This window comes from Mastomys coucha, unplaced genomic scaffold (genome assembly GCF_008632895.1).
Source record: "Mastomys coucha isolate ucsf_1 unplaced genomic scaffold, UCSF_Mcou_1 pScaffold22, whole genome shotgun sequence".
NCBI classification, from domain to species: domain Eukaryota; kingdom Metazoa; phylum Chordata; class Mammalia; order Rodentia; family Muridae; genus Mastomys; species Mastomys coucha.
This window is the reverse complement of record NW_022196905.1, coordinates 119,890,888-119,901,282: the sequence shown is the minus strand read 5'-3', so window position 1 is coordinate 119,901,282 and position 10,395 is coordinate 119,890,888. Positions and strand designations below refer to the sequence as shown.

General features: G+C 43.3%; 1 long non-coding RNA gene across 1 annotated transcript in view; it reads left to right on the top strand.

The window, feature by feature from the left end:
* Window positions 1–6,864, top strand: part of LOC116070918 — an 8,208-nt gene extending 1,344 nt beyond the window's left edge. Inside the window, exons 2-4 of the long non-coding RNA XR_004110628.1 lie at window positions 1,942–2,063; window positions 4,697–4,972; window positions 6,293–6,864. This is a non-coding gene — a long non-coding RNA (uncharacterized LOC116070918). The remainder of the gene's footprint in view (window positions 1–1,941; window positions 2,064–4,696; window positions 4,973–6,292) is intronic.
* Window positions 6,865–10,395: the final 3,531 nt, after the last annotated feature.

Genomic DNA, 10,395 nt, shown 5'->3' with positions numbered 1-10,395 from the left:
AAAAAAAAAAAAACAAAAAACATAGTAATAGATTATTTGAATATATCTAATTTATGAAAGGTACTGATTTAATTATGTTAAGGGGTAAAATTTGATTCATAAGGGAGACTGAAATAGGGATTTAATTTAAATAAATGTGTATTTGTGTGTGCATACACAAATGGGAAATTTCTCTATTAATTACATTTCTGCATGTGTGTTAGGAAATGAACATCAGGCATATAATTTTTGATAAACTGAATAATAAGTACAGCCATATATTTTACAGTCATCAATTTATATGTATTCTGCCTGATACTTAGGGTCTATTACATAAGTAGAAAAGAAAAGCCATCTGAGTATCTTAATTTATCTAAGGAAATTTAATTAATTTAGTACTAAATGCTCAATGGCTGAACATTTTTTAAGCCTCTGTGCTTATATAGATTAAACCATGCACATTCTGCTATGGGTGTTTCTCCTCCCCTACTCCTGAAACCTTTGGAAAATATCACTAATTTAAGCCACCATATGGCTATATGTCTGTGTGAAGAAAATTAGAGTTAATTATAAAGTATTTTTCCCCAGAGAGTCAGGATTAATAGAACAGTTTGAACAGAGTCCACCATGGACAGGGAACATTCATTTGATCTGACAGTACACATGGCCCAGGTTGTGTTCAGCAGAGCAGTCAGCAGATTGAGCACTGAGGCAGGAAGGTGAGTACCAAGGGCCATCATGGGGCAGCACTGGCCCGGAAGACTGCAAACTGAAGCATGGTGTGCAGGCTCACAGTGAGCACTCTTCTGGCCTTTCGGAGAGCTGAGGAGTGTGGACGTTTTGTAGAACACGCTGAGTTACCATGGACCAGTCACACCAAGTGTGTGCCTCAGCTACTGAGTGACTTGCATCTGGCCCCTCAGCTGTGACCCCAATAAAATCAAAATTTAAAAAGACCTAGCAAGGCCCTGCAGATAAAAGCACCCACTTTTTATATTTTTTATTGGAAATGGCTCACTGCTGGTGCAGCACAGACCTCCTGGGCTGGTCACTTTGATGCCACCCTCCTGTCTTCATGCTGATGCTAAGAAGAAAAAAAAACAATGGGAGTCCTTGTCCCTGGAAATGGTAGACACAACAGTGATGGTTGGTGAGAGATCTACCATGGTGGGCCCTCATCTCTAAGTACGGATAATTAGCAAAATTATTAACCCAGACTCACACCTCCACCTTCTGTGATTCCTCACCCCATGCCTGTTCACGAGCAGGGCAACTTGGTCACACAGTGAATCACCTTCAAAGAGTGCATTCATTTTTCTTGATATCTAACATTTCATGGTAATACTTGCATTCTGGTGACCCTGCCTCTTTGGTGTATGCATGAGGAACCACTGCAGCTGTGAATTGTGTGTGATCGGTCAGCGATACAAAAAACATCTTAATCCATCTATTTTCCAAGGTAGAGATCCCCTCAGTTAAATAATTCTTGGTGACATGGAACTTTTTTTTTTCCTCACTGGGAAATAAGAAAATGCAGTGGGTTTAAGAAGGCTGCCTGTATATTTAATGCTCACAGTAGCTGGTGTTACTTGACTACCTGAATGAATTTGATAGTGAGGGAGTCTCATGAAATACAACTTGTGATAAAAACAAAGTCTGTTTTCTCTCCCACTTGATTTAATAAATTCTCCCAGCACTGCTTTGGTATAAAGATTTGTAAGGTGGATGGTTTTTGTTTTTGTTTTTGTTTTTTCCTTTTAGGTTTGGTTCAAAATACAAGGTGACAGACATGCATAAACTTTACAGTTGCTCAGAGAACTCTGTAGTAGGGTCACCCATTCGGAACCAAAAGGAGGTGTTTATCAAGGAATGTCAGAGAGGGTGAGGCATTTCTAAAGGAGGCAAGGATCAGACAGGTGCCTTACCAACAACACTGAGCATAGCATTCTTCATTGTTCTTAGTTCCAAGGGAGCTGGCTCATCACCCTGCTAACACCCCTGCCGAGCTCTGGAACTGGTGGTAACAGGAATCATTAGCCAGAGCTGCACACAGGAAGACTCCACAAACCCTTGAGACCAGAAAGGTATGGAATACACACTCCTTTTATAGGGTCCTAGAGTTTACACACATAAAGGCCAGACCAAAAATCCAAATACAGGTTCCTGACTGTGACAAGGTAAGCTGTGATCCAGAGCCCCAGCAGGCCTTGCCCACTTGGAAACAGGCCTTCTAACTCTAAGACACTGTAAAAGTCTACGTTTTCTTGTGAAGATATTTGGTTTTGTTTGTTTGTTTGTTTTTTGTTTTTTTCCTCCACTCAGGCAACTGCAGACTAGGAAATTTACTATGAGCCAAAAGAATAGGATCACAGGTTAATTTTAGCTGTTGGCAACTATTTTGGTTTTTTTTTTTTGTTTGTTTGTCTGTTACCTCTGCTCGGTACCACAGTAGAAAATGATATTTATATGAGATTTGGGATTAGGGAAAGGTGGTGTTTACAGTATCAATGGAGGGTAAAAATAATGAGAGGAGGGAGATCCTAATGTTCCTTATTCTAGAAAGTTTTGTGATTTAACATGGGCATTAAAAACAGGAAACCAGCTGGGCAGTGGTGGCGCACGCCTTTAATTCCAGCACTTGGGAGGCAGAGACAGGCGGATTTCTGAGCTCGAGGCCAGCCTGGTCTACAGAGTGAGTTCCAGAACAGCCAGGATTACACAGAGAAACCCTGTCTCAAAAAACAAAAACAAAAACAAAACAAAACAAAACAAAAAACAAACAAAAAACAGGAAACCACACTGGGTGGTATTATAAAGAAAGATGAGCAAGCCAAAGGAAACAAGCCAGTAACGAGCATTCTTCGACAGCCTCTGCCTCTGTTCCTGCCTCAAGTTCCTGCCTCGGCTTCCTTCAGTGATGAGCTATGAGCCATCTGCCAGATAAACCCTTTTTTTCCCAACCAAGTTTTGGTTGGTGAATCAGAGCAACAAACCAAGTTTCTCTAATCCACAATACATGTCTTTCCCCTAGTAAAACATATGTGTGTATAAGTGAGTGTTTTACCTGCATGTATGTATGTATACCATGTGTGTGAAGTTCCTGGAACGGGCAGAAGAGGGTATCATATTCCCTGCAGCTGAAGTTACAGATGGTTTGAGCCATTGTGTGGGTGCTAGGAATCAAACCTGGGTCTTCTGAAAGAGCAGCCAGTTTTTCAATGCCTCACCCAGGCCCCATAGCACACTTCTCTACATGTGTTTTCTCCTGTTTCCTGTAACCTGCTTTGTGAGTATGTAGTATGCATATGTGTAGTGAGAACTTTAGTTTCTTAAAAAATAAACAAAACGAAACAGAAATAGTATGGGAATATGTTCTTGTTTTAATCCCAGGTGTGGGGATATGAGGCTGCTTCACAGTAGGTGACAATGATTTGCCTCATGCTCTAACAGGGGAATGGTTTTGCTAGCTGCAGCTTCTGCAAGTGTGTGATGTTCAGAATTCTGGGGACTTTTCTATGGATATATAAATGCTAGAGCCCCAAGAGGGAGGCTGGTTGGCCAGTTTGGTGGTTGGATGCTGTTGGATGCTGTTGGTTGTGGTATGTCAAATGGTTGTGAGTGGAGAGATGAAAAGAAAGAATTAGGTACCCTGACAGTGAAGATCAAACTTACCCCAAGGAACTCGATGCCCCTAATCAGCAGGAAGTAGTCTAATGATAACATCACCCCCTTTCCCCTCTACACTTTTTTCTTTCCTACTTAGTGTTAGGGACTTGAAAGGTAGAAGAAAGAAGAGTCCATAAAGAAGCAAATGCTGGTGACTCAAGTGTTATCATACACTTAATTTTTACATTTAGATAAAATCCTAGAAAGAAATTCTAAATGCCCCCATTTAGAAAGTAACAGTTGTAATCCTATGGCCATGAGTACAGTCACATTCCTTGGTAAAAACAGAAAGTGCCCACAGAGCACTCCTGCAGATGGGCATTCAGACACAGATCCACCTAAGACATGGGTTTGCAATGTGGCCATTTCTCTCACGATAGCGTACAAGCTGTTTAGTGCCGTATTTCATGCAAGCATTCCCATGGCTTTGCTATATTCCTGATCCCTGGGGAATGCTGGCTGATGGGTTTCTAATCTGGTGGCATCCACCAGGTAGCTCTTTCTACATGAAAACACACCAACATAAACACACCCACATACATGCACATGCAAAAAAACTAATAAAGCAAAATGAAAACTTATACTTTCCACAGAACTTCAATCAGACCAACCAAGAAGCTGTCTAGGGGACTTGTCTCAGCAGCTACCAAGTTTCTTCAGTGACACTTGGCCCTATCCAAGTGAGAGTCCCTGACCACTTCAGCTACCATTTTAATTTGCTTTCAATTTTAAACACTTGGATGAGTTCTCCATAGGGGCTAGTAGAAGTGTACCAGATAGATTAATTCTATGCCCACACACCTCCACATGCAAGTAGCTCTAGTTTCATTAAGAAAAAAAGCTGATTATGAGAATCAGAAATGCTGCTGTGACACTCTGGGCTCTCTGGCCCTGAAATTCATCTACAGACCAGTGTAGTGGAACACACTTCATATCTAAATTTACATAATTAAAACCAGCTGAAAACTCATGAAGTTAAGGGGATCAGGAACGCTTAGAAAAATGAAATTTTTAATTTTATCTTTTTTTTATCTGTGTATGTCTATGTCAGCCCTGGTGTCTTCAGATGCCAGAAGAGGGTAGCAGAATCCCTGGAACTAGGGTTACAGTCAACTGTGACCTGTAGATGTGAGAGCTGGGATCCACACTCAAAGGCTCTCTGGAGGAGCAGCAAGAATTCTTATATGCTGAGTCATCTCTCCAACCCTAGAAAAGTGACCTTCTAATAAGGACTTTTCATATGGAATTCTTCATCATCTTCCTAAAGGTTCCTAGTGGGAGCACATGCCTTGAAAATGTGATCTTTCTGCTGATGATAAAGATGAGGGTGAGTATGAGTTGCCCATTGATAGGTTGCCCATGCTGGTTGGATGATGACCTCATACCCAGGAGCACATGGGCATCAAAATTGGGCTAGGTGGGTTAAATAAAATAAGCCATGAAACTGGGAATTAGAAGTGTTGGGGAGACCCAGGGGTGAGTTAGACGAGGTAGATATGATCCCAGTACATTGTACACATGCATGAACTTTTCAAAAAAATAAATTAGAAATCATATTTTTAGAACTAGAGTGAGTGGAAGTATGTATATACTCTTAGCATACATAGTACAAAAAGATACACTCCACTCCTGGGGTACCCAGTTCCCTCCAGAACACAGGCTTTCGGCAGTGTGACAAAGCCCATAGTGTGTGCAGAGCTTTAGAGAACAGTTGGTCACAACTTTAAAGATCCTTTAGTGTTTCTTAAGGATTGTGTAAAACAAACTTCAATACAAATTCATTTACTCCATTTAATTCTCAGAACCCAGTGGGAAAGATGGGGACTGGAAATGTCAGAGGTGGAAAAAAAAATCGAGGGTTCTAAGGTGCTGCTTTGTCCAAGATTTCATTAATTGAAGTGGGAAAGTGGGAACTGAACCAGAGGTTCACAGTGGACCCTGTCCTTTGTTTTGACCTTAGTTCTGAGACACATAGCCAGAGCTTGAGGGTTTCTGCATCCTCCACCCTTCACTAAACATCAACTGGAGTCTTTAAAAGTGGTCCGAGCTAGAGCCAGCCCCACCGGCACGTGGTTTGGCTCCTTCCCAGACAACTGTGGGTTCAACTGGAGTTTTAAATTCAATGACCAGTGGGCTGGGGAGAGAGTCTGGACCACCCAGGACCCACATTAAAATGTTGGCCATGATGGTTGGCACCAGTAATCCCAGCTGGGGACAGAGACAGTTGGAGCCCCAGGGCTGATGCCTTGGGGCCCACTGATAGCTACTCCAGCTGAAAAATTGAGTTCTAAGTTCAGAGAGAGCCTGTCTCAAAAATTAAGAGAGTTACAAAGGAAAGAATCGAAGCTGACCTCTGTCCTCCACATACTCACCCCAACACACACACACACACACACACACACACACACACACACACTCATGTAGGCATAGTTTTTGACTACTTAATTGTGTTCTTATATCTACCACCCTTCTCCACCCCAATCCCTTCCAACACCCCAACACTAGGTAGGCTAGAAAGGAGATTAGAGGGAAAAGGGGGAGTAGATCTCTTCAGACTACTTCCTGCTGATAGGGGCACTGAGTTCCTCTGGGCAAGTACAATCTACATTGTCAGGATATCCATTTTCTTCTTCTCCTCTTTACTCAGGACCTCTTGACAAACTACAGCAACAAGAACCAGCAGCAGCAGAGGGAGCAGCTGCAGGGGGAGCAGCAGCAGCAGGGGGAGAAGCAGCCTCCACAGCCTCTTGGGGCTCTGGCATTTTTTACCCTCCCAAGAGTCCTCAGAATTCTAAACTATCTTCAGCTGGCAGAACCACTCCCCTGCCAGAGCATGAGACAAATCATAGTCAGCTGCTGTGGACAATCTGAAGCAGCCCCATATCCCACATCTGGGATTAAAGCAAAACTATATCCCCATAACATACCTAGATTTTTTTAAGAAACCAAAATTTTTACCACATGTTCGTGATGAGCAGCTCAGTTCACTTTCAGAGTGACACTTGACACACTTAAGCAAACTTGCACTTCCACATGGCTCCCATCTGATAAGCTTGGTTCCAAAATGGCAAGGCGTTATGAGCAGAAAGCAACTATGTAACTATGTCAGAGTCTCTCCATATAGTCTTCATCTTCCATTAGCTTATTTTGACTCAAAGTCAGTAACTGTTGAATACCTTGACACCAGAAGCTATACAAATACAAATATACAAATACAAATACATGTGTTCCCATATCCAGTTTCAGGTGGTAAGAAGTCAGCTGAGGGGAAACTAAGGGAGGCATGAATTAGAAAACTGCTCACTCTACTCTGTGCCCCAGAGCAGTTGGTTAAAGTGCAGCACACACTCTGCAGACATGAAGCTTAATAGTATGGATTGCGAGCATCGCTGTTTGACCACTGTTACAGGTGGGGTTTCCTATCATCGGGCAGACTTGTTTTCTGGGTCATTTCACGGTAACTTCATTTGTAGTCATTTCTTTGAACATTCCCAGGGCAGCTCTGCTAGATGTAGACAATGAGGAATAATAAGTCCTTTGAAGCGTGCTCTTAATAAAAGCAGCTTTGACAACGACTTCCCAGAAGAGAAAATTATCTCTAGGTGCAGGCTGTCCCCACTACCCGGGAACAGTCGTGGGTAACCAGAGGATAGGAGGGATAGCCACCGAGGCAGCTCATTCCTCGTGCCTGCCTCTATTTAACAGAGCTAGAAGATGCTCCTCAAACCAGTTTAGAATTCTGAGAGTTTTAATGAGGTACGAGTCTTGGTTCAGACATAAATTCTTCACACCTTGCTGCGTATCTACTGTATATGGTTACTGTGAAAACCAGCTGCCATGCACTGGCGAAGGACATCCTAATCCACATGGGGAAGTCGGACTGAAGAACCAAGGACAGTGACACCCACCGCCACTGCCTATGTCTGATCTTTACAGCTGTGGGAGCCGGCAGTGGCCCTCTCTACTTACCCGCTCACTAGCTTGGAAGGCACTTTGGGCCCTCAGGATGTTCACGTTCTCTCTGATGTCCTCTATCTTCCTCAAGACAGGGAGCAGAGTTATACTCTGAGACAGAAGCAGGTTTAATCAGATTAAGGGGAACAGGGGGTGCCTTCTCAAGGAGGGGACACACCCATGATGGTTGGTTTGAGCATCGATTTGACGGGATTAGGAGATGCCCAAGTAGCTCATAATTCAGTAATTGTTCATGCTCAGCAAGACTGAGCCTGATCCTCTGCTGTAAAGGAAATGCATGTGGTTTGGAATTTGATTTGAATAATTGAGCTGCCTCAGGGGAGCCTGGGGATTGGTGGATGGGGACAGCATGTAGTTGTCAGGAGAGATCCACCCTCAATGAAGATGGACACACTGTCCAGTTACTGGAACAGGACAGGTATAACTAGAGAGTAGAGGCAAGAGAATGTTTCCTCCCTTCTAGCTACACTTAACCCTCCTTTTCCTCTTGCCTTCAACATTAGAAGTCCAGTTTCTTTGGCTTTGGGACTCTGGGACAGTGTTCTAGTTTCCTTTTTTTTACTGTGATAAAGCACCATGACCAAAATCAACTTGGGAAGGAAAGGATTTATTTGGCTGACAGCTCACAGTCCACTACTGAGGGACATCAGGACAGAAACCCAATGCAGAAGCCATGGAGGAACACTGCCTATGGCTAGCCCATCCTGCTTTCTTATAGCACGCAGGAACACTTCCAGGTATGGTACTGTGTGCGAAGAGCTGAGGTTTCTCACATTCATCATTAAGCAAGAAAATGTTCCGTAGACATAGCCACGGGACAAGCTGATAGAGGCAATTCGTTAGCTCAGGTTCCACCTTTCCAGTTGACTCCGGGTTTCCATCAAGTTGAGAGCTGAAGCTGACTATGATGCTCCAGGAGCTCTGTGGACTGTCAGACTTTCAGCGTTGACCCAAGAGGTGAGCCATCTGCTTCCTGGGTATTGAGAACTTGGGATGTCCCTGTTCTCCAGCAGGTAGGTGAACAATTAGAGATTTCTCAGCTTCCATGTTTGATTTGTCAAATTCTCTTAATATGTGTTCGCATCTATCTTTCTCTCTGAACACTCCTCTGACAAGTTATACATGTCTCTGGAGAGAGACATGTGTAAGGTGAGGTCTCAAGGGACTCTGGACAAAAGTGACCATGAAGCCAGTGTGCCTTGAGGGTGGAGCCTCATACAGATGTCTCCCTGAAGCCCTGTGTCATTTTGCATTTGGAACTGTACATTCATTTCTTACAAGCTTCGCTGGTGCAAATGCTTCAGATCTCACAAAATCTGGACCCACCCTGGAAACTACAAAGGGAAATTGAGATATCAGGTGGCACTCTTGTTTGTCATGGCCTTACCATCAAGAATAGCTTGTCTTAAGTCCAGGGCTAGGGCACCATCCAGAGGGCTAAGGAAAGTAGAGATAAGATGTGCGAAGACACAGTCTTACATTTATTTTTATAAATTCCTTCTATTCCCACTCCCACAGTCCAGCATTCAGTGACTCTTGGGACAGCTGTTTTACACAACAGAGTTGACAACATGTGTGTTTTAGACAACATGTGTGTTGGAGATCTTTACCTGAGTGGCACTGAGGGCTGAATTAGATAGTATTCAAGTCTAACTGATGCCTTCTTGAACCTGCTCCCTCACAAGAAGCTCAACCCTAACCATCTCCCCAAACACATGGAAAATACACCACACACACACACACACACACACACACACACACACACACGCACACACCTTTATCATCATCATGCACACATGCACATACACATAAACACATGCACATAGACATACACATCACACACAGACACACACACATATACATACACACAAGAGGACGGAAGTAAAAATATCTGACTTCTGTCCTCCATACATCTGGTCACTTCTGATTGTGAAAAATAGCATCTGTATGTTCAAAGCCCAGAAAAACTGGCTAGGAATTCTCACACTCTGTCCCCTACGTCCCTTGCTACTTATGGCATAACATGTCTTGCTGGTTTTGTGTTATTTCCCTGCCTCTGTTCATGCTGTTTTTCTCCTCTGGAGCTCCTTCCTCCTCCCTTTGTTCTTCCCTTTCCTCTAAGGTCACAAGTCCTTGCAGTATAAAACTGGCTCAGAAGCAACCATTAAAAGCCTGTCTTCTTTCTGATACAACAGAATACATCCTGAAATTAATTGAACTACTTACCATTTTAGTCAGAGATCTATAGAGGAGCAGAACAAATATAATACACTTGGATACATGGTATTAAGGGGGATTTATTTGATTAGGTTTGCATAAGAGAGTCTGGATAGTCCAGCAATGGCTATGTGCATGCTAGGAAGGCAGAGAACCAGGTTCCCAGGCCAGGAAGCCAGATGTCTCAGCAACTGTAACCCAATGTGTGAAGCTAGGAAAGTCCCTAAAGTCCCTAAAGAGCTGCTAGTACTGAGTTCGAATTCAAAGGTCAAAGGTCAAAGAAGCCAGGGTCTGGTGTTAGCAGACCATGGTGACATTAACAGACAGGCTCACTCAGGAAATAAAGGGATTTGCATGGAGCTAGGCTCCTTCCTCTGTCTTCCTTTCATCTGAGTTGCTGGTCTGCTGCAAGATGTTGCACACACTGATGGTCCCCACTGCTGGAGATACCCCCATAGCACGCAGACACTTTTCACCAGCACTAGACACCTCTTAATCTAATTACTTTGACAAGCAAGACCAGCTACTCCACTTACTTCCATTACCCCAATTCACCTT